This window comes from Marmota marmota, unplaced genomic scaffold, assembly GCF_001458135.2.
Source record: "Marmota marmota marmota unplaced genomic scaffold, marMar, whole genome shotgun sequence".
In the NCBI taxonomy this organism is placed as follows: Eukaryota; Metazoa; Chordata; class Mammalia; order Rodentia; family Sciuridae; genus Marmota; species Marmota marmota.
In genome coordinates this window covers 43,738,488-43,764,303 of record NW_026000057.1, presented here as the reverse complement: position 1 = coordinate 43,764,303, position 25,816 = coordinate 43,738,488, and the positions used below count along the sequence as shown (strand labels likewise).

The following is a 25,816-nucleotide window of genomic DNA, read 5'->3' as shown; positions in this document are numbered from 1 at the left end:
TCCCCATCCTTCCTTCTTTCCTCCTCAGGCCCCTTCCTAGTCCCCTCCCTACCCCAATGATCACCCTTCTTCTTTTATGACATCCACTTTTTTCCTTGTTGGCCCCCCTTCTGGCTTCCACATATAAAGAAAAACGTATGACACTTTTCTGAATTTGGCTTATTTCACTCCACTTTCATCCATTTTCCTGCAAATAACACAATTTTCTTCTTCTTTATGGCTAAATAAAACTCTCATTGTAATACAATCACTTTTTATTTTTTAAAACACTTTTGTCTAAAAACAAAAATCATTTGAAAGGGCATGATGGGAAATATTTTATTCATATGACTTACAATCCACATACTAACATGTCCCATGAGAGAAGATGAAAATTAATATATCTCCAGAAGCACTATACAGGCATATCTTTACGGAAGGAACAGACCATTAGCAGTACCATTCAAAAAATTCCATTCTGAACCTGGGACTCCAAACCCTACCCTTGAAGAAGAGGTTATAAAGAAAGCTGTTGCTTTTGTAGCATCCCAAGCCAGCTGCACTTAGCACTTCTCCTGGATATAATGATCTGCAGTTATCTCCTTTCAGACATCAACAGTACAGGTGGTGAAGCTGTAATGAGAAACTCAACCCCATTCTCTTATCAGTGATAGCTGGTTCCCGCCCACCTGGGGAGCTTCACCACAATCATCAGGTGGGAAGTGAGGTAAAAAAGGAGACCATGGTGAGGAAAGGAAAATAGGATAGTATGAGTAGCAACAGACACTGCACCCAGAACCTTGTATCCAGTTAACACTTGAAAATAGTGCCTAAGATTAGTCACTTAAAACTCACAAATTGAATTACTTAAAATAGTGATCCTCAAATTTTAGAGTACAGAAGACTCACCTGAGGCACTTACTAAAAATGCAAATCCTAGGTCTCTTCAGCAGATAGGCTGTTACTTGGGGGAAAACCCCAAGAATGTGCTTTTTTAATAAGCAGCTGCAGATTTTTATGCAATTATCTACGAGAATAATGGATAAGGATCTAGTACTTACCATCTAGGATGTGGCTCTAGCGCTCAGTGGTAGAGCGCTTGCATATGTGAGGCACTGCATTCAATTCTCAAACCGCATATAAATAAATAAAATAAAGGTCCATTGACAACTAAAAAGAATGCTTTTTTAAAAAAAGATGTGGATCTAAAATGGAAAATATGAGTTAAAGCCCAATTGCTTGGTTGATTCAGAAAAATATAATGCATAGCCCCAGAACAAGGGATAAACAACTAAAAATATCACAAAACGATTTTTTTTATTTCCTTTTAAAAAATACCTAGTCTTTCAAGAGCACATGAATAGCTTTTGTATTTTAAACACAGAAAAAAGACATGACAGTCCCTTTCATTTGCATTCAGTTTAATATCCACTTTCCCCATTATCAGTTATTACACAAATTCTAAACCAATTTGAACTATTAGTGTGTTAGTAAAATATTATTATCAATTTAAAAACAAATGTCAATTTTAAATTAGGGGGTTTGGGGAAATGCATCATACTTGGTAACCTAAGACTGTCTTTCAGTTAGCTCACATTTCAAGTTCTTTAAATTATAAAAATAAAATTTTAAATGATCTATAAATAAAGGAAAAATTAAAATGAAAGTAAAGTACATCTATGGATCCCAACAAGTCTAATTTTTCTGAACCTAATTTTCTTGACCAGCGAAGTGAGGTTTTTGAAGATCTTGCTTGCTAAAACCTACTGAAAACTGGGTTTAAGTATATGTTTAAAGCCAGGTGTATTAGCACAGATGTGTAATCTCAGCTATTTGGGAGACTGAGGAAGGAGGATCACAAATTCAAGGCCAGCAAATTAGTGAGATCCTGTCCCCAAAAATAAAAAGGATGGAAGAAAGTTTTAATGAAGGTTGGGGAAATTAGCTTTAGCTTGCTGTTGGGCACTTCCCTAGCAAGCAAGAGGCCCTGGGGGTGAGGGGGAAGGATGGATATTAGTGTAAAGAGACTGATATGGAAAGAGACTGAATTTGAGGAGACCCTCTGAAATTATGAACAACTTTCTCATTATGAGATTGAAAGCCGAGGGGCCTTGCCCCCCCACCACCAGTGGTGGTGATATGCTCTAAAGAAGCTAAGAATGGAGACTGTCCCCTCCCCAGGCCTGTCCAGCACAGACTAACTAAATCGGCATGTATACTAAATCTGCATATGTACCTTTCCTGCTTTTTGTCTCTTTACTGCCTCTTCTGATTTAAAAGATTTGCTCACCTTCAGAGATTTCAAAGATGGAACTTTTGAAACAAGTTTCTTCTATTTTCCTTCAAAGTTGACTTTGAATAAAACATATTTTCCTACCAATTTGACTCCAAATAATTCTGGAGTACTGTAGCCTAACCTCTTTTCCAGACAAGTACTGATGCTGAATGGTAACAACATGATTTGGTTTACAAAAGTACTTAATACCAGGATCAAAGGGGTACTAAGGAGAAAAATTAAGAGATTCAGTATTCACCTTGTTTTTCAACTTTACAGAAAAATCTTTAATGTGAGCACAAATTTCGTAGGGTTACTGTTAAAAATATAAATTAAAGTTTAGAAGGTACAAGGTGGGCCCCAAATTATTTCTTTGTAAACAAGCTCTCTGATGATAGGATGGGAAGATGGATTACTCTTGAGTAAGCCAGGATTTTGTTTTTATATATTTTTAAATTTGTTCTAATTAGTTATACATGACAGTAATATGCATTCTTGACAAATCATACATAAATAAAGTGTAACTTCTCATTTGTTGGGTTGTACATGATGTAGAGTTACACAGGTCTTGTAATCATATATGCACATAGGGTAATAATGTCCATTGTACTATCATTCCTACTCCCATTTCCCCACCCCTCCCTTCACTCCCCTCTCTCTACTCCAAAATACATCTATTCTTCCCCACACATTATAAATTAGCATTTTAATATCAGAGAAAAAACATTTGGCCCTTGGTTCTTTGGAATTGGTAAGCCAGGATTTAGAGTAAAGCCAAAGGTAAAACAAAGAATCATAAAACACCATCAAAAGCACAGTAAAGCAGTCAACAATACCAAACCTACTGGAAAATAAATTACTTTTTAGTCACACATAAACAAAGAGCAATTGGCTTCAAATAATGGAAGGACCTAATGGGCCTAATAAATATTTGTGTTTTTTGTTGTTGTTGTTTTTTTTTTTTTAATGCATTGAGAGGTGGAAGATGAGTCAATCTTGAAACGTATGGTTATAGTTCAACTCTGGATGCATGTTATCATCATGTGGGGAGCTTTGAAAAGCTAGAGGTCCCTGAAAAGCTGCCACCCCTAAACGATTTCAATTAAGCCAGAGTTTATAGAGATTAGGCTCAGGTCTTAGAACTTTTTGCTTTTTAAAACATGCTCCCCAGATGTTTATAAAATGAGAACTATGAGCCCACACTTACAAAAATATACAAAATTAACAAATATAACTAAATTTTTCAATAGATTGGGGAGTGTGGGTGTGTTAATGGAGCTAAGAATTCCTGCATCCACCTAAGTAGCCAATTAGTAAGTAGAAATATAATATCATGAATTTAGGCTATAACACTAAATTTAGGCTATAACACTAAAGTGGGAAATGTTAAGCAGAAGTGTATTTTGAAGAAGTGTACTAAGTGGAAATTTCCTTTTGTCCTCAAAATGATCAGAAATTTTTTATCATATGAGAAAATGAAATGACTGGCTATTTGGTATCACAGATTAGTGAGTCTCAAAGGTATCACAGGCCAAAAGCACCTAAACGGCCATTGTGGTGGTGCATTTCTGTAATTTCAACAACTCTGGGAGGCTGAGGCAGGAAAATCTCAAGTTCAAGGCCAGCCTGGGCAATTTAGCTAAATCCTGTCTCCAAAAAAAGGAGTAAGTGGACTGGATGGGTTAGGGATATAGCTCAAATGGTTGAGTGCCCCTAAATTCAATCCTCAGTACTGAAAAAAAGGAAAAACAAACAAAAAAAATCTAGAGGATTTGTTAAAACACAGACTGTTGATACAGTCATCATAGTTCCTGATTCTTAAGATGGGCTCAAGAATTTGCACTTCTGAGTTTCTAGGTGATGCTAATGCTGCCAGATCAAGAATCAATGAGAATGAAAAAAATTATGATTTCAAAAATGCAATTTTCTTTTTCAGTAGAAACATAGTGTCAGAAAAACACTTTCAAGTCTTTTATCAGTCCCAGTTTTAATATCCACGTGTTTGTGCCCTATAGTGTAGCTCTCTTTTTCTGCAGTGCCTCAAAAACCAGCTTGGTACCACTTATCTGCATGCATTTGCATCATGTGACCAACATTCAGCAAATAACATGGAAATACTTTGTTGTGAATCTAATCTCATCTTTAAAGAAAAGAGAAAAGTTTCATAAATCAGACAACCAAGATTGTCTAAAGTTTAAAATTCTGATGGGCACATGCTTTCTTAAAAAAAAAAAAAAAAAAACACTCTGTTTTAAAATGCTTTAACTCTTTTATTGGAATTTTAATTAGTGAGACACAGTAAGTGAATCTGGAGGAAGGAAACACAGATCAAATTTCACCTCCCACACTGAAACCCCTTCACAAGTACAGGGAACTGCTTTCTAAATATACCACAACTCAGAGGTTTTTAAGACTACAGATATGTACTAAGATTGTAAAAGATCACAGAATTGCATCCTCTGTTTATTAAGAATTCCCATTTTTTAAATATGACTAAATGGATTTTTAACATGATCTGCATTAACGTTACTAAGGTCACAAAATAAGTTTCCAAATGATGTCTCAAACGTATTTTGGGGCCAAAAATATCTGGCTGAACATTAACAAAAAAGATTTCTAAGTATTCCCCATTTGTTTCTTTGGAAATCATCACAGGTGAACAAATAACAAAACCCCACCACTCTTGTCTCATGAAATTCCAGTACAATCACTACCAGAAGACAGTTACAAACCATTACATTAAAAAAAAAAAAAACAGCAAAGTGATATTATTCCCAGGTTTTGTAAGGTTTTAGAGAAGACACATGCATTTCTCTAATGCTCCCTTACTCATGGGTAAAAATGTACAGTTTTGTGTCTTCTAATATTTAGGATTATACCAGATATTTACCATAATGAAGCAAGTGGTGTAGGTACATCACTGCTGTTGTATTAGTCTTCCAAATATTATGTAAATATACTTAAACATGGAACCTTAATGCTTGTTATAAGAGTATATGAAATATGTTTAAAAAAAGTATTTCCATTTAAAAAGTCAATCAGAGCCACAATTTAAAGCCTAAATATAACTGAGTATAAACCTTCTCATTTGTTAGAAAGGTACAAAGTCCCTAGGGAGTGGTTGCCTAGCATCATGCAACTAGTTCATAGTTACTCATTGGCAGAGTCGAAACTAGCACTCAAGTTTCCTGGGTCCTTACCCTGGATCTCTCATTTGTACCATATAAAGATACCCCAAGGTTGTCACTTCCATGTCAGAAAATTGTTCAAAATTTTCTTGAATTCTGGAATCAATTAAATAAATGTATAAATCAAAATAGCAGCCTTAGAAAAGTCTTAGTAAAGATGTTCTTAAACCTTGTTTTTTTGTTGTTTTTGTTTTGGAGGGGGTGTCTGAGAACTCAACTCAGGGGTGTTTTACTACTTAGCTACATCCCCAGCCCATTTTGCTTTTACAGGGCCTTGAATTTGCCATACTCCTATCTCAGCCTCCCACCTGCCCCATCACATGGGTTTACCTTCTTAAATGTTTATGCTAAAAAAGCCTTAAATATTTATACTATTTAAAAAATTCACAAAGCATTTTGGCTCTAAGCAGAAGAGTTTTATTATTAATTGGCTGTTTGTTGAATTGGCTGAATTAGGTCTTAAACGCTGTAGATATTACTGGTTCATATTTCCCCTCCCACACCCTTTTGGGAAGGCCAACAGGGGTACAAATAGGAATAATTTTGCATATAAGTAATATTAAAATGAGTTAAAATACTTTTCCTGGAAAATACAATGTTCAAGAAAGCATAAAGTACTGAGGGCCCCCACTGAGACTGAATAACTCCATAGGGGATGGTTTGAAATAACCACACCTCAGTGATGGGCAAATCCCAGTGCTCTCTAAACCCACATCCACATCCCTGGCCCCACCACCAATCTGTAAGCCCATCACTAGGATCTGGCCTCTGAATCCCTAAGAAAAATAGAAACATTACCTGCAGAAGTGTAGATAGGTCCAAGGAGAGAAAAAGAAAGCAAGAGAGAATAGGACAGTCATGGGAAGCAAGTTCTGTATGATGCATAGTTAAGAAATCTGAAGAAAAAATTTATTTCAAAGCATATGTTCAAAGTCTAATTGATCAAAATAGCATAATTACATTTCCACACCTTCAAGAATGACCTAAAACTGGCAAATAACACAAAAGCATTGCTTTTTGACACTTTTCCCATTTTGTTTCTTTTTTCTTCCTGCCTTTCTTTTCTTTCTATTTTATTTTGATTTTTGCTGAGGAAAATTCTTAAAATGTGTTCTTATTTATATTCCCACTCCTGCTTCTATGCCCGGAGAGAGATGAAAGAGGAGGCTTTCTGAACCAAAAGAATTTTGAGAATTACCAAAGGAGGAGGAACTGAGCCCAGAGAAGGAAAAAATATATATATATATATATATCACTGTGCCTGGGGTGGTGCTTTGAATTTATTGATTTAAATAAATATAGGACATAGGCCCAAGGTAGTTAGAAAGCTTCCTAAGTCATCGTCCTTGTGGGTGATCACTCTTCACTCCAACTACTATTTTATGACATCAGGTATATGCGCATTCAACTGTAAATACACACACAAAAAAACTAAATATGCTTAATCACCATCATTATTTCCTTTTATTAGAACTACCTAAAATTAGCAATGATTGTACTTTCATCTATTAAAAGTCCCCAGTTAAAAAAAAAATTTTAAAAAAACCTCCCAGAATTTTCAAAAGAAAATTCTATGAAAACATTATGATTGTATAATAAAGAATTTCATTGAACTAGAACATGACCTTTCCATAGATGTTTCCCTTGTGACTATATGATGCAGCAGTTTCTGGATAACATATGTGGCTCCTATATATACAACATTTCATTTAAAATCAAAGTAGTAGAACCTTTCAAGTGTGAATGATTCAATTGGGGGGTTAAAAAAAATCATGAAGAAAGCATCAGAATACACATAGAAAACTGGGGGACTTCCCTACCTTCCCTTGCCTATCTTGAGAAAAACTAAAGATATCATTCAATGATGTTTGAATATCTTATCTCTGATAAGCACTGTTTGCCCAAGGCGGTATATGGGGTGGGGGCGGAAAGAAGGAAATTCCACCCTTTCAGAGTTCTGGCTCTCCTTATAAGGAAGAAATAAACAGAATTGGGTGTTAAAACAACCATCAAAGTATCTAAAAGTGGAGGTCAAAGGAAAGTCAAAGAAACTGGGAGGCAATAGTGTGAGGTGAAAATTGAGTGTCAAAACATTTTGGAGTAATCAGGCAGTGCCTGTAATTCCAGCCACTGGGGAGGTTAAATCAGGAGGACTGCACATTTGAAGCCAGCCTCAGCCATTTAAGGACACCCTCAGCAACTTAGAGAGACCCTGTCTCAATACAAAAAAAATAAAGAGGGTTGTAGCTCAGTGCTAGAGTGCCCATAGGTTCAATACCTACTGCCACAAAAATAAAAATATAAGTGAAATTTAAAAACAAAAAAAAGGGGGCCATGTAGCTCAGTGGTAAAGCACCCCTGGATTTGATCCCCAGTTTAAAAAAAAAAAAAAAGTTGCCCAGGATGGGGAATATCTTGAAGCATATGTCCCAAGGGACAAATGTGACCCTGACCCTGTTGGGGGTATAAGATAAATAAGCAGTGATCTTCCCAATGCAGCTGATACATAATAGTTTTGAAGGCCAGGCTAAAGATTGCAGATCCCCACGTGAAAATGAAGGGCACAGACAAATGGTACTCAAAGGCAAGTTGGTCAGCAATAAAGACAACAGACAAATGGGAAAAGATCCAAGGCCAAGGGAATAGTGAGAAAAAGGCACTAATGCAGTCAAGGTCAAGTGACAAGGGACTGCGTGCAAAGAGCACATGATAGATGGACCGGATTAAGAAATCGGAAAAGAGCACTGTTACAGCTGGCACAGGGGGATGGCAGAGCAATTTGAGGAGGTTTGTTTGTTGTTGTTGTTGTTGTTCTTAGGGACTGAAGCCAGGTCACTTACCACTGAGCCACAATCCCAGGACTTTTTATTTATTTTTTTGAGGCAGAGTCTTACTAAATTGCTTAAGGCCTCACTTAGTTGCTGGAAAATATATCTAACATGCAGAAAAGATTAACAAGCCTCGAACTTGCAACTTGCAATCCTTCTGCCTCAGCCTCCCAAACTGTGCCTGTGCACAGTTTGTTACAGGTGTTACAGGCCTGTGCCCCTGGGCCTGGCTGAGGAAGCATTAGTTTAACAAAAGTTTACCAGCCTCCTCCCCAGCGACCATTCCCTAAACTACTCTTCCATCTTTGACAGGATAGTCTCAGTTCTAAAGAAAGACCTCCACAATGCATCTTCCCTCAGATCAAAAGGTAACAAGTTTATCTAAAAAGAAGATGCAGATGCTGGAGGTTGAGGTTCTCTTTGATAGGATAAGGAGACAACTGAGACCTGAAGATCAGGAAGGCCAGAATGTCTTGGAAAAGGGTGAACCTTGTGAAATTCCTGCCTTGGGTCCCAATCTACTCCCTTCCCCTTCACAAGTTTTCAGCACCTGAGTCCCCTTCCCCCTGAAGATGGAGCTTTAAAACAAAAAGTCCTCTGTCTTCCTCAGAGACGGCTTTGAATAAAACCTGTTTTTCCTTTGCCACACTGTCTCCTGAGTTTTAGTGGAGTGTGACCACTTGGCAAAGCTTTTCCTTCTGGGTTTAGGGGGAGGATTATGACACTAAAACACCTTTCCCTTTATCTCAAGTAAGAAAAGAGTGAGAGGATGGCCCAGACTGAAGAGCTGTTACCTACAGGTAACTTCAGTGAGGTCAAGGTCTTCACATTCCAGAAAATGAGGCAGCAGTTGAGCTGCACCTCAAGCACAGGGCTCTAATCAAGAAGCCTAGGTCCTAACACTAAATCCCCCAGGCATGTCCTGGAGACCTCAGGAAATGACTTAATAACTCAGTGGCCCATGTCAGGGTCTGTAAAATGCTAACACCTACTACTGGACAGTGCTCAGGGGAAGAATGAGGATAAGAACACACAATGTACATTACTGAGATTTGCAAACTGAAAAAAAAAATCTGCATGAATATAACATTTTATTATGATTTAAAGGAAATGAGTATTTCTAAGATGAAATTAGTGTCAGAGAAGCTAACTACATTTTCCCACCAAAATTTGTAGTATATACACTCCAGCCCTGATTTGGGATGGTGTACCCCATTTTGGATGCTTAAGACCACAGATGAGAGGAAGTATCTGTTATAACATCCTGTCAATACTATGGTTTCCTGGCATGATATACCCAGTTAAAACAAGGCCCCACTACGACACTAAAACACCTTCCCTTCTTGAATTTTGTTTTTCCCTTCACTGTTAATTTCCTTTCTGCCTCCCCACCAAACTCTTATTCCCTTTCTTCTTTCCCCTTCCAGTTTTCCTTATTCTCATTTATCTCCGTTAAGACACATTTTCACAAACAGCCACAACATATTTTCAAAAATGGCATTAATATTCCTTAAAATGTTTTCACCCTTGACCTAATCCATAACTTTCCCTATTTCGCCTTGTCAAATGGACAGGCAAACCTGTTGGACAAGTTTCCTTCAGGCCCTGCTCTCCTGATTGGTTCTTTGAGAGCAACTGGACAAGAGGAACAGCAGCACAAATGCAAAAACTATGTAAAGCACAAGGGCTTTCTTCATCAAGAAGGCTGCATTCTGACTGCCCTCTTTGAGCGCTCTCAAAGCAGTAAGGTAATAGCACAGGTTGTGCCATTAGTGATAATAAAAAAATTTTTAAAAAAAGCTTTTAAGACTTCCTCTTCTAAATTATGAATATTATGATGAGAATGAGGTAGAATCAGATAAAGTGTTTAAGTGACGTTTTTAAAAATATGATGAATGAGACTATATCCAAAATGTAATTATACAGGTGCCCATGATTTTTCTTGTCATGGTGTGTGGGGGTGGGGGGGAGTGTGTGGGTGTTGGCTTAAACAGAGTAAAAATTTGAATTTTCAAAACAGATTAATCAAAATAGGATTTTTTTCCTAGTACAAGGGATTAAGGCTTCTTTTTTATTTATTTTTTTTTAATTTTGAGCCAGGGTCTCCCTAAATTACTGAGACTGTCCTTGAACTTGTGATCCTCCTGTTTCAGTCACTGAACAGGCTACGAATTACAAACATGCATCACTATGCTCAGCTAAATAGGATTCTTTGGAAAGATTTACTTTCATATTGCTTTACATAGCAAAGTCCTTGGGTATATTTAAAATATGCTTTAAAATCACTATCCACATATTTTAACTGGAAAATATATCTAACATGCAGAAAAGATTAACAAACATCTATAAACCCTCACCTGTATTTATTTATTTACTTTGTTACTGGGGATCAAACCCAGGGGTTTTTAACTACTGAGCAACATCCTCAGCCCTATTTATTTATTTATCTATTGACATAGGGTCTATGTTGCTGAGGCTGGTTAATCTAGAAATTCTCCCACCAAAGCCCCCTAAGTCACCAGGATTACAGGCATGTTCCACCACACTTGGCCTACCACCTATATCTTAAAAGGGGTAAGTATTTGATCTATTTTCTTCAGGTGTTTTGAAAATTTAAAATTATGATCCTATTTATATAAACTGAATTCTCTACAACTTTTCAGAAACATCTTATTATAGTATATACAACTTTTTTTTTTCTTTTGGTACAGGTATTGAACCCAGGGACACTTAACCTGAGCCACATACCTAGCCCTTTTGTCTGTGTGTGTTTGTGTGTGTGTTTTTATTTGTATTTTTAGAGACAAGATCTGACTGAGTTGCTTAGGGCCTAGCTAAGTTGACCAAGCTGGCTTTGAACTAGCGATCCTCCAGCCTCAGCCTCCAAAGCATCTGAGATTACAGGTGTACAGCTACGGAGCCCAGCCAACTATTTGTATAAATGATTGTACTTTCTTAACATAAGGGCATGTATTATTTAAACTTAAAATCTCACATGGAATAAAATTAGTCCCATAGGCACAGCTTATTAAAGCAAGTTGTAACTAATATACTAACTAAAAAATTATGACTTGGCATCTTAAAAATATTTCAAGTATTAATTTTTTTCAAGACAATTGGAAAGTATAAATTAGTTCTACACATATCATGTAATTATTCCTAAATCAAGCAAAAATTTAACAAATCCATTTTTTGTTTTGTTTTGTATTTTCCTTCTTCTTTTTCTTGGCACTGGAGATTGAAACTAGGAGTGCTTTACCACAGGGCTATATCTCCACTCCTCTTTCTTTTTTATTTTGACACAGCATCTCACTAAATTGCTGAAGCTGACCTTGAACTTGCAATCCTCCTAGTCTCTATAGTCTTAGTCTCTACAGTCATAGAATTACCAAGCATGTGACACTGTGCCCAAGAAATCAGTTAGATCTAAGTGTAATTTTTTTTTTAGTGAACAGAAATACTTGCAGACTTAAGTACATCAAGTCAGTGGAAACTGACTATACCTTTAAAATAAAGCCAATGTTGATTATTATTCATTAAAATTCAGATAAATAGCAAAAAGCTATAAGCAAAACACAGTGTCTCTACAATATTCATATGATACATTCTTCCCACCTAAGTTAAATGTTTTAAAACTTACATACACTTCCAAACTGTAAATAGGAACTGACCTAGGCTGCTCAGATACCCCACCATTCAGAAATCCCAAACTACCATTTTTATACTGGCTATACACTCCTATGTGCTTACCTAAGTGTGGGACTCCTGGCTAGGTGAATTCTGACTTCATGGTATTTTTATCTCTGTAAGGCAGGGCTGAACATGGCAATATATAGTCAACAAGTGAACTGATGCATATACACCATGGAACTGGAAGAAATCCTAAACTGAAAATCACCTCCAGGATCGCTACAAATTCCAAATAAGAGGACCATACGTAGTAAGGTAGTAAGCATGGTGGAAATAAAGCACCAAAACTCCACTGCAGCATGAAGAGTTGCTGATAACAAAAGTATGGCTGGAGAATTTCAGGTAAAGAAAATGATCAAATATAAAGACACATACATCAAGACTGCAAGTCACCTTAAAAATATAGAACATCAAATTCCATTAACTCGACAAATACTTATTGGGTTTCCTAAAGCTATGTACTACTCTAAGTACTATATAAACAAATGATAAGCAATAAATAACAATGGGATGTACTGAGACAGAATACTAACTTGAATTAAAACATAACCAATTAATCGTCATTATGTCTTACAACCAATTTGTAACCAATATGCACTGTGTTCAATTATTGGCTGATATACAAACCAGCTCATAGATGTAAACATTTTCTCAAAATACCAACTAACTAAAGGGTAAAATATTCATGTGCATGTGAAAATAGAAATCTCATTGTGATGTATGTCACTTATATAAAGTATGGCTTCATCAAAATAGAGAAAATCCTAAGATTAAAACTAGGTATAATGAAATATTATTAAAGTAGACTCCATCAAAAAAAAAGAAGCAAATAAATCTCTATGAATCAGTACTTCCTCTATTACACCCATTAATCACTGCTTTTCACAATGTCAATTTTAAGACGTTGTAAGATATGGAAGCATTTTCTGAATCATTCAATATTGAATTATAGTTTGTTAAGTTTTGATAACATCTGTCTTGTACTTTTTTTTTTGCTTTCGTTTTCTGATCCATTAAAATTAATAATCAATGTCCTTATTAGATTATCAAAGGACCTAGCGCACTTAAAACACCAAGAATACTTTAAACAAGATGCTTAAAATTTCTACTATTCAATATTCAGGTCCCTTTAAAAAATAATCCTTCCAAGCTGGTGGAGTCTTCTTCCAGAAACCCACCATGTCTCTAGAGCCCTGGAGGCAATTCCCACTCTCTCTACTGCCGCAGCCGGCTGCAGCAAAATAACCGGGGGGTGACGAATAACTTGTGTACGTTGATACAGCAGGAGTGGAAGCCCTTTATTGCAGGACAGGAGCAGTATTTATACATTCCACACAGCTTATCTAATTAGCATAAACTAGATACATCAGTCAACCAATCAGGAATCTCTACACCTAATAGCTCGGTTTTGTTACTTCTCAAACCACTCCCTCTGACATTTTGCCCAAGGACCTTATTTATTTTCTCTCTCTTATAAGGACCTTGTTTTCTTTTCAAAATGTTCAATTGCTGTTAGTCTACTGGCTTCTAACCCAAAAGGTTATAGATAGGATCAAGTTTTCATCAAAAACCTCTTTTCAATCACTCTTCCTGAACCCTGACAGCTAGCATTTTTTTAAAGCAAAAGTTACTACGGGCTCCCTAACTAAAAATCCAAAACCTGCTTTCATAAAAACATCTCACATTTATGAACACAAACCACGAACCTCTGGACAGTGTGCTTGATAGACTCTCTCATTGATCCTCTCAGTAGCCCTATGACTAAGTAAGTAATGATCCACATTTTGTAGATAAGGAGGAAAAGATACTAAATTGTAAGCCCAAGGTAACAAATCTATTTGGGGGCAGAACCAGGACTGTTTAATACTGCTCTTTTTAGTACCTGAACTCTTCTTGAAATTCTTTCCTTCTTCAATTATTTAAAATCTGTTTCCCCCTAATTCTCACTCTTGCCTCTCTTATTATCTTCTCATTCTTTGCTGCTTCCTATTTACCTACCCAGCTCTCAAATTTCAGGATCTGCTCAGGTCTTTATCATCTTACTCCTGGTACTTACCCTGGAAAATCTATCAATTTTCATTGTTTTCAATTACATATGTGCTACATATTGCTAAATAAGTCCATTCATCCATCCTTCCATCAATCATCCATCTTTTATCTACCTACTGTCTAGCCCAGGACCTCTCTGCTCACAATTGTGAAATGATTCCTTGGACACATATCACCAGTTGGATTTTCTAGAAGAATTTCATATTCTACATGTCCAAAATCTAACTCTATTGCCCTTGCTCCTCAAATGTGCCATTCCTTTAAGATTCTTATCCCATCCTCCTGTGACACCCCACTTCCCCCATCTAATCAATCACAATTCTAGAGACTCTACCACTAGAATATCTTTGTGACCAAGTCCTTTTCCTCATCCAATTAGTAAGCTTTTGGTGTGATATTTCTTACCACATTCACCTCAATACCTTCTAAACTGATATTCCTATCTTACACTCCTCAGATTCACTCTTCTAGATGCTGTAAGAACTGACATCTCAACATATTATAACCTTGTTTAAAACAACCCTAAACAGAAAACGGTCCACACTTCTGAGGGTGACAAACAGCCCCTTGTGATACTACTCCTGCCTGCACTGATTCATCTTTTATGTCATCTTCTAGGAAACCTTTCGGGTCTTCTGCTGCCATGAACAACTGGCCACAGCGCTTCATATTGAAGCTAACTTTTTTCCTACCTACCCACCTTTTAAACCTAGAACCTTCCTCGGCTCTTAACATCTCCAGGGCACAGAGTCTGGCACATAGTACCAGAATTTTTTTTTTTTTTTGGTACTTTACCATTGAAAGACATCCCCAGTGCCCCCAACCTTTTTTTTTTTTTTTTTGAGACAGGATCTTGCCAAGTTGCTTAGCGCATCCTTAAATTGCTGAGGTTGGCTTTGAACTTTCAATTCTCCTGCCCCAGCCTCCTGAGTTGCTGGGATTACACGTTTGTGTCACCCCCATTTGGTTACACAGTATGCTTTTTAATAAACATTTGTTGGAGCAAAGAATGAATGCTTGTGAAATGCATCAGATTAAGATAATATTATCACCCTGTTCAAGACTAAATTACACTATATCATTCAAATGGATTTGATTTTGTAGCTCCTCCTTAGACAGATATGCAAAATGCCAGTATGGGTAACAGGATTATCAAAATACACTTCTGCATAGCTTCCAGGGCAGGGAGATATTAACCATACCACATGGGGCTAATGACTTTCAATGACTGAAAGAAGCATATAAAATATAGTATACATATTTCTAAAAAGAAAAAAAAAAGACAATCAAACTTTTTTTTAAGGGCTCCTTAAATTTCTCAGAAAAGCAAAGAGTTTTCTAGACAACTGAACTGTCTACAATTAGGATATTCTTCTAATAATCTCACACACAAAAAGGAATTTCTATTGAAAACACATTAAAATCTTGAATATAAAAGCCACCCTTCTGGGAACCTCAACCATTCAGCTCACTAGCTAGCAGAGAAATAAAGCATGTGAAAGTATCTGTCACAAAGTCCAGAGGCTTTATACTCAGGCAACTGCCCACATCATTTCATGGCAAAAAAAAAAAGACAACAGATAATATAGCAGCAGGGCCCGCTCACAGCCTGACAGCAGTAGAAAGTGATAGCTGATAACAGAAAGAGGACCCAGAAAACCACAAAAAGAAGAATGGTACTTCTGTCTCCATTCTAGTATTTCAATCCTGCAGGCAGACTATCCACTATAAACAAAAACAGCTCTATACACCTCGACCAATAGCACTATTCAATTCTTTATGAATTCATGCTCATAAAGAAAACACAACCAGCACCACAAAATGACATACCCAATATTATCCAAGAATAGATTAACATTTAGTACTTGCTTATTTGATTTAATGGCTATTTTTTTAATTTTCAGTAATTAATGGTGTGAGAAGTAAGCTATCTACAAAATGTGCTTACTAGTGCTTATAACATAAGCATCAATGTAGATGACATCAAATAATTGAGGTATTATACACTGCATAAACAATCAAAAGTTCTCAATCTCTGGGTGAATCTTGGCAATTTCCCAATATACCTTGGAAATCCAGTGTAAAACATCAAAAAATCAATTATCAATTACTTGATAAACAGGAACACAATAAGTTTGAAAATGAATTTGATGGATATTGCAGAAATATTTAAATGGTAATTAAACTGATAGTTGTCCATGGGTACCTTGGAATGTTTTCATTTAAATTAAATTACTGATAAATGTGAATTGTCAATATTTTAATTCAAAAAATAAATTTTACAAAAATAAGTTTTATTATAAATGCATTTTCTGTATTTGTTTATTCTTACAAGTGCAGCAAACGTAAGTAAAAGCATAAACTCTGGAAATATTAGATTTAGAAAAAGTTAAAATCTCTACAGTAGTATTATCCAGAGCTCAGTTATGGTCAAGCTCCAATTAGAGTTCCAAGCTTTTTTACAGAATGTCAAGGCACTCCAGTGTATCAGAGTGTTTAAGCATTGCCCTATGAAACTTAGTGAGACCCTTTCTCAAAATAAAAAATTAAAAAGGGGTGGGGATGTTTGCTCAGTGGTTAAGTGCCCCTGGGTTCAATCCCTGGTACCAAAACAAACAAAAAATCAAACAAACAAAAACACTCCTATGATACAACACTAGATATTAACTTAATCTTATTAGTTGTAGGTAAATAATACAAGAGTATTTCCCTTTAGCACTATCAAAAATAGTTGTTGAACAAAGACACATTCTCAAAGCAAAATTTCAAACTATCAAGAGATAGTTTCTACAGAAAAAAAAAAAAAACAGTCTGCAGGCTCAGATTTACTTCAACTAACACAAAGTTTTGTATTCCTTTCAATTTAAAAATTCCCTGGGGACAAATTTTCTCATACAATAAAATATCAAGTTTAATCACTTCCTATCTTTCCTGCAAATGATAGTCATTCCCTTGACCCCAGGGGACGTAAGAGGATGAAGTATGACTTTTCTGAATGGCATACTTCATTTTTTTGTAACTTTAAATTATCAGAAATAGAAATAACAGCACACTTGGCATCTCGCCAAACACATTCATGTCATTAATCTTGAAAGACTCCTTGTACAAGGTGACAGCCTAAGGGCACTAAAAATATTTTGAGTAGTTTGGGGTTTTTTTCTTAACCTTTTCCAACAACCTACCTGAAATAAAAGCTGTCTCCATGGCTAACACTCGCCCATAATAAAGGTGTCTCTCCAGGTAAAATGCCTGATTTGGAAATACCACTCACCCTTCTCTTTGTGATACTCCCTCCCACTGCTGAAAATGCTTTCTGCATTAGTTTCTGGGACTCTGAGGAGTTCTCCATCTTCTCTCCTCCCTGCCCTCTGGTGTGCTAAAAGGTGATGGGAACCCTGAGAAACGGCTGCATGGTGCCATGTTCACCATACCCAACTTGATAAAACCACAATTAAGCCAGTGAGTTGGCACGTACTGTTTAGGTACCCGATCCCGCCACCTCATCCTTTTGCCCGGACGCACAGCAAATGCTGGCTCTCTTCGATGCGGTTTGCCTCCTACAACTCCAAACCACACATCCCTGGGCCCCTCGTCGCTCCTCCAGCCCATGGAAGGCGCCCTTCTCCAATTACAGCGCGTCCTTCTCTCCATCCTCTCGCCGCCGCTCACCTCTTCTTTAACCCGCTCACCTCTTCTTTAACCCGCTCGCCTCTTCTTTAACCTCCCCCCCCGCAACACACACACACACGCACGCACGCACAAGCTTCTCAAATGCAAGACGACCCAGCCACCATAGTCCACTCCTGGGGTCGCACGGGCATGCGGACACTGGCGGTCGCAGAAAGGTCCCCGCCTGTGTGTACTGCCCGAGACATTTCCCACCCCCAACCCCCAATAGCGCCTGCTCAGGTTCCCCTTAGGGGAAAAACGGAGTAAAGAAGAGTTGGAGAGGTCCCGAAGCACCTAGTCCCGCACTCCTGCCCAGAAGATCCTCCGTGCCCATCCCTCCTGGGTCAAGTACAAGGTCCTGGGCTGGATCCGCGCCCTATTATCCCCACCCTCCTCTAGCGCACGAGAACGCCAGAGGACCCTCGAACAGGTGCCACCGGGAGCGAAGAGACTGAGGGCGCCCCTGGGGGCAGCCTGGAAATAACTCCTTTACCCTACCCCCACACCCACTACCCATTCCTAACTCCCCATCCGCACTTTCCGATTCCTATCCCCTGCCTCTGGATCGCTGGGAGTTGCCGGGCACTTACCTCAGGGAGCCAACAACGCTCCTCTCCTCCGCCCGCCCCCGTTCCCCTGCTGGAACGCTGAAGTCCCTCCTCTTACCTCTTCCCTAGGCTGCTGCGCGTGAGTTTGAGTGTGCCTGTGCCGCGTAATCGTATCCGGGACCGAAGGGACCCGTGTTTGTGAGCTGGATCAGGTGTCGCCGCCTTTGGTGGCACGGGGGCGTGAGGGAGGCTGCAGAGTTCGCGTGTGGGCTTTAGACGGGCTCTCGGGGCTCACAGTTGATGGCAATACTTTAACCGTGCCCTCTCTAGGGGCCGCAGCGCGCCTGCTCCTCGGCAGCTCCCCGCGTGTGGCCGGGCCCCCCAGCCGCGCCCCGCCCCGCGCGCCGCGAGCCGAGCTGGAGCGCTCCCGGTCCTCCCGCGCCTGGTTCAGCGGGACACGACAGGGGCCGCCGCGCCCTCAGCCTCTCATCACACGCCCCGGGTTTCGAGCACCTCTAGCTCACCCAGCCGGGACATGGATGAGGACGCGCTTGGTGCCACGCGCTCGCAATCTGGGCAAGAGTCAGAGACCAGGAACCAAGGTTTTCGCCTGTGGGGTGGCTGTTGGCCAACAGGCTGGGACGCTGGTGAGCTCTCCGGACGCGCAGAAGCTGCTAGCTCTAGGACTGGCACACGCGGCCCCGCCTCCTGTCTCCCCCTACCAGATGATACTGAATCCTCTCGCCACCACCCGGCTGGTCCCCGCGCCCGCCTTTTTTTCATCACGTGCACGCAGGGAGCTCCGCGTGTTGGTAGTGCGCCTTCTCTCACCTTCTCGTCATCCTGTGACACACCTCCCCAACAAATTAAAAAGTTGCTCTTGGACTAGTGGGTGGAGGAGATAGGAGAAAGATGGGAGGGGAGGCTTACGTGAGTAGACACCTGTGTTGCCGCCAACTCAGGCTTCAATTCTGGGCCACAAGAAACGGAAAGCGTCAGAAAACGTGGGTTTGGGGATCCTAGGAAAAGTATATTGGGTTGCTGGGCATAGTAACATCCCTCCTTTGGGGCTTGTGCTGAAAGAGCCATTTATGTTTTGCTTGGTTGAGTCTGTGGCGACTTTATTCTGACTAATCTGTGTTTGCCAGCAATATATCCTTGCCAACTTGGCGTCTAGGCCAGGAAGCAACTTTGCCCAGGACCTGCTGGAGCAGCCTTCCTGTGGCGCCTCAGACCCTAGAGGCCGAAAATATTTAGGTGTCCAACAGTAGATTATGGGCTTCATGAGAACCAGGCAAGTCTAATTAAAGTTGAAGTTTATCCTCAGAGCCTGATGAACATTGTATTCTGAATAGATAGGCATAGACATATGACCTCATATAAGTACATATATACTGATGTGAACTGAATTGATTAGTTCAGACTTTTAGAAAAGTAAAAATCATTCCAGAAGCCGAGGTGCCGCCATTGCACACAAACATATTTTTAAATGTTGGGAAATGAAAAAAAAAAAAGTCTAGTCAGGCTATTCTTCCTTTGTTACAAACACAGATCCAAGGACGCGTTGGTATTTTCTGTCCTTAGATAAGAAAATGGAACTTGTGTTTTATTTTGCTTATTCTTACATAATAATAAATGGAAAAGTATACATTGTCTTATTGTTTTATTAAGTTTATTATATAAGTTTATTAAGCCTAAGTTTAAGAAATGCAGGACCTGCAATCCATATATTCAAGTCTGCTCGCCATTGAAAACATTTTCAAAAGCCAATTTCAAAATGATAAAGAACATTCCTTCTTTGCACATTAAAAATTGAATTTTCCTAGACTTTGTACCTGACCTAGAGAGATTACCATACAGCATATTTCTTATTTATATTGCACTAGAAAAAACTAAAATAAACATTTTACGTAACACAAATAACAGTTAACAAAAGAGCTTTAAAGAATCTATTATCTCAATTGTCAGCCTTTCATTTTAAACCATAGTTTTGATGATGCATATGTAAATTCTTGGTTAAAACTTAATTAGAAATTAAAGCAGTAACCTCAGCTTTTATTTTGTGAAAATCTTTCCAAAATTTGTGTCACATGCATATGCTTAATAAAATCATGAACTGATTATTGTGTAAGATTTTGTTAGACTCATGGATATAAAAGGAATTACTATGTATTATGTGTGGCTATGTCCGTGTATATTGTTTCTATGGTCTAGCTATTGTCTTCATATTTTTATATAATGATTATTGCTACTGAGAGGGCATTCCATAACTTAAGACTTTAGTCAATCTCTGTATAAATACTGTTTTTGAAGTTCGAAACTATAAAAGCAAGAAATCAAAAAGTTTCTTCCTGTCCCCTCTCTTTTCTACCTTCCCTTTGTCTGTATATATTTCTACTTCTACATCTATCTCTACCTCTCTCCCCCTAAATACACTACTCTTAGCATATAACATTATTGACAGAATAGTTGGTTTAAGTAAATAATGAAAGAATTTGCTCTTTCATTTGCCCATCTTTATTGAAGGATGCATATTTTTTATATTTAATCTATCCTTCAAGTTCCCATCCAAATTAACCAAGATTCTCCTTGTCCTATTTAGTTTACAGAATGTTGAATTGCACAGCATATCTTTACTAAGTTTCAGTTAATGTAGAATATGGTGTTAAAAATTCCTCATTGTTTCTGTATATGACTGGCATTAATTTACTCAATTTATTTTTTAAATGCTTGTTAGAATTCTTCATCCATTTAGGCTTGTATAATTTTATTGAAAAATATCAATCACCACATCTGAGATACTAGCTTAGCTTGATAATCATTAGCCATTAAGTTCAGAACCAAACTGCCTAGGATTAAACTTCAGCTTCACCATTTGGCATGTGAATATAATAATATTATTTATTTAATAAAGTTATTATGGGAATTACAGGAATTAAAACATGAATTGCACCGAACACAGTTCTGACACCTGCTATATGCTAAAACATGTTAACTTAATGTCATCTGTCATAATTCTAATGAATAACAGAAGAGTTAATCAACTTTGTGAGTGTTGTTGGGCTGTTATATTTACTGACAAATTTATTGAGGAATTTTCACATTATAGGATGCAGCATATTATAATAAAAAAATTCTGGTTAGGTCCATTGCTACCTTTCTTGATTTTAGGATTTTACTTTTCATACAACGTTCCAATAAGATCAAGTTCTCGTGCTTGTCCATTTACTATGACAAGAATATTAGTATTTCTTAAAAACCGTTTTTAGATTCATTTTATTCATTTAATTAGTACTTGGTTAAACATCCAATATATGCTCAATTTGGTATGCTCTATAAAGAATATATTCCATTAACACATGACAAAAAATATTTCATGGATCCTGCCCTTAGCTGGAGAAAGAAGTAATTTACAAACATTTAAAAAATTATATGAGTGTATAATCATAGCTTATTTGAATGTAATCAAGCATCAAATGCATAGTAAGAAGAAGAAAAGGTATGGAAAGGAGATTAATATCAGCTAGATTTGTTAGAAAAGGTGTCTTGGAAAAAATTATATTTGATTTAGGGCCTGAAGATAGGGTTTCCAATTCTACAAGAATTACTGGGTACTTTGTGTAAGAATAAAATAGTCTATTATTAGTTCTTTCCGGACAATTTTATATGCCAAACAAATAAACCTACTACCTTAAAGTGCATAGTGTTAAAAATGAAAAGGTAGCTTTTACATCTTAAACTTGAAATCTATTGCTGTGTTCAGTTGTACTTTTCCCTAGTTTAATTCAGGTGAGCAGACAATTAAGCACCTTTAGGGGCAGACCCTGCTAGACACTCCAGCCACAAAATTGATTGCGACGTAATCCTCAGAATGGTGGGGCAGAAGACCAACCATATTATGCATGTAATCATAGAAGATGAAAGCACAGAAATAATTCAGAGGAAGTATTTTAACTGCGTGGAAAAGTCTAGGAAGACTTTCCAAAGAACTTATGTTGAACTGTGTTTTAAAGGATGAATATACATTCAAAAGTCATCAAAAGGACAATTTAACTACAGGGGATGTTCAGTTTCTATATTTCCCTCTCATTAAATTGATCTATTGCTGACCATTATCACCTTAATGTATTTGGTACTGCCTCTTGTGCATTCTCTGATAAAAATTGCCTATATTCTTTTTTCCATTTTCAAGTAGAAATAATACAAATATAACTTGCTGACAAAGAAAAGAGTAGATCATAGATTGCTAGATACATATATTCATGTAACATTTTAAGGGAAGAAGAATGAAAAGGTGGGGATGGGTTTAAATGAAGAATTCTTTAAAAAGAATAACAGAAGAAACTGCTCAAAACTCTGGGTTTTACTCACATGGCTAAAAAAGTATGGTCTTAAAAAGCTATTACTCAGATATTAAAACATTTGCAAGAATACAATTATGTAACTTCATGATTGGTTACTAATTTAAAGCTAATATATTGTACAAATTTTCATTTAAAGCTTTAAAAAAAACCGCACCTCCTGCAATCCATTATGAACAGTACAGTTTTATGTCTTTGGACCCTGTAACACAGACCATGTAATGTAAAACACAGCAGAATAGATTCGCATTCACTTGTGGGCAGAAATATAGGTAGCTGTATATTCCAATACTGCTTTGCTAACGGTTCCAATCATTTGAGTATATTGTTTGGGGACACCTTATTGTACTGAAAACTTCACTGACTTCACAAGCCAGTCTTGCTCTTGGAGTCCTACAAGACTGCTTAGGTCTTTGATGCTTTTCTCCATAATAATAATGAAAATTAGGACTTCCACCTTGAGTCCATAACAACACATAATGCTAAAAGTGATCTCATTTAATTTTTATAAAAATAGCCTGGAGGTAGGTAGTATTATTATTGAAGCAGGAAGATCGATCACCCATGGGCAGCCAGGATGAGGGCCTTGAAGAACAGGAGGGAAGGGAACATCATGCCAACCTGAAAGGAAAACTTGGGTCTGAAAGACATCCTGCAACTTGCTACTCCCTGCCAATGTTAACCATAATGCCTCCTGCTGACCTAGAATACCTACTTCTGTTCCTCACAGCTGCAACCATAGCAGCCTTTCCTTCGTTACCCTTGCCCTTACCCCTAGCAATGGCCGACCACAAGCAGACTCCCTACCCAAATGCTTCTTTTTTCTAACAGACATCAAAAAACACCAGTTAAGACCCGTACTCTTAATTATTTAACAAGGGATTAAAATCATGTAGTTTTGATTGACTTATTAAGCTGGGAGTTCAGAGAACTTGAATGGTTCATGCTAGCATTCCTCATCCCACCAATCACCTGTACTGTGTCATCAGATATGCCTTTAAAAACTCCTAGACAGCCAGGCATGGTAGCACAAACCTGTAATCCCAGCAGTTTGTGAGGCTGAGACAGGAGGATTGTGAGTTCAAGGCCAGCCTCAGCAATGGTGAGGCCCCCTAAACAACTCAGTGAGAACCTTTCTCTAAAATAAAAATACAAAATAGGGTTGGGGATGTGGCTCAGTGGTTGAGTGCCACTGAGTTCAATCCCCAGAACCAAAAAAGAAAAAACTCTACATGGGATAAGGTTGTAGCTTAGTGGCAGCTTGCCTAGCATATGTGAGGCACTCACTGAGTTCAATCCTCAGCACCATATATAAATAAGTAAGATAAAGGTATTGTGTCCATCTACAACTAAAAATAATAATTTAAAAAAACCTGGACAACTGATACCAGTTGGCATCCCTCTCTTTGGGACCTTCCCCTTCTTTCAGTTACTCTAATAATCCTGTTATTTTGCTCTCACCCTTGTGTCCATAGATTTCATTCCTTGAATTCACAAGACAAAGAGCCTGACTACCTAGATCCATGTTGCATTATCACTATTTATGGGAGAGTAGCAGAGAGTTAAGTAGCAAAACTGGGAATTGAATCATGGTCTGCTTCAGTCAATGGTCATGCCATGAACTGCTTGAATGATTAGGCAAAGTCATCAATGAAATGCTGCTTCCCAATCAAGTGCACAGTAAGATGAATCGTTAAGTAATTTCCAAAACCATGATGAACCCAGTTGGGTTAATTTAACTAAGTTATGGAAACATCAAGTATGTCTTATATAATCAGGCCTTTCGGGACTGGAAAGTTTGTTATACTAGATCCTTATGTAGCCTATATCGAGTCTCTGACAGTGATAACAAGTTTTAAAGGGGAATACATCATACTATAAGACATCAAAGGTAAGGCTCTTTTCAAAATTCATCTTAGCTCCCCTTCCTACCCAGTTTATAGGTGTTAATTATTATTACAACCCTTCTATATTTAGCCTGTAATGCTCCGGGGAATAAAAAGTTTTAAAATATATTACAGTGGTAGCACTATAATTTATTTTATTTGACATAAATATATTCCAAGCTCCAGGCAATAACAACTAGTTCCAATATCCATCAGTAGGCGAATGAGGTCATGTTCCACCATATCTTCTATATTTTTACAGATGCTAATCTTCAGATCTTTTCATTAATCACACATCCACATACAACAGCTCTCAGATTCATTGAGCATAATTCTAAAACATCAAAACAGCCTGACCTTTTCATCATATATCCCTGGTACCATGATAGACATTACTAAACATTAATTTCTAAACATCAGTTTACTTTCATAATCAACTTGCCTTATTGAGGAGGTAAAAGGAAACCTCAGAATCCATGATTATTTTTAGAACAATATCTTCTGCATTTTAACATAAAGAGCTACCCATATTGTTTTCAAGAAAGAAGTGAGGATCTTGCCCTGAAACATTGGTAAAAGTGTTAAAACACTGGTAAAACCTTAAAATGTAGTTACCTTAAAATTCTGGAACTTAAATACTCACTCAATTCAGGCTTCAGTTCTCAGATGAAACTACTAAGTATATGTTTGCTCATAGTGCCAGCCCTAACTCTGGCCCTCCCAAAGTCTGCAAAGAGCATAGACTTGTGTGTTGTTTTGTTGTTGTTGTTGTTGTTGTTGTTGTTTTTGGTACCAGGGAATGAACCAGGGGTGTGGTAAGCCATTCTTATAGACCGTGGCCGCCATTAGAAGATGGCGCCGGCTTCCACTGTGGCCTGTGATAAACAACTCCTTTTATGGAGAGTTGGCGCGCAATCCCTTACCACCCTATGAGAGAGATCCACGTGGTGGCTTGGGATTGGGACGCGGGGGGCTTTATTAAGCTGTGCTTGGGTGTGTTCGGGCGGCGGGCGCTAGAAGATGATACATGACTCAAGGCCTGAATAAACTGTTGAAAGAAGAATCCTGTGTCGTGTTTCCCTTGCTGGCGAGGGGTCGCGACAATTGGTGGCCCGTACGGGGAATTAATATTCCTCGAACCCAGGATCCAGAACTTTCAGCAGTCAGGGTGGTGCACCAGTAAGTTCCCAGGTAAGTGGGAATCCGCAAGTAAGTAGCGGGACGCTCCTCCGTAGAAAAGGAGAGAGCGGGGATTTTTGTACTTTCACTTTCATTATATGTTTGGAGACATTATGGGCGCTACCTCTTCAAGCCCAATTTTGTTGGCCCTAGATGGGTTGCTA

General features: G+C 38.1%; 1 protein-coding gene across 4 annotated transcripts in view; it reads right to left on the bottom strand.

Moving 5' to 3' along the window:
• The window catches only part of Ugt8 (UDP glycosyltransferase 8), an 81,200-nt gene extending 62,291 nt beyond the window's left edge, over positions 1 to 18,909 (bottom strand). The window contains exon 1 of one of the 4 annotated variants that reach the window (XM_048813837.1): positions 18,269 to 18,909. The gene's annotated coding sequence lies outside the window, so the exon portion shown is untranslated. Of the gene's footprint in view, positions 1 to 17,280; positions 17,447 to 17,484; positions 17,672 to 18,268 lie in introns of those variants that run through there. The other 3 variants (XM_015484668.2, XM_048813839.1, XM_048813838.1) reach the window with 3 other exon arrangements.
• Between the last annotated feature and the right edge of the window lie 6,907 nt (positions 18,910 to 25,816).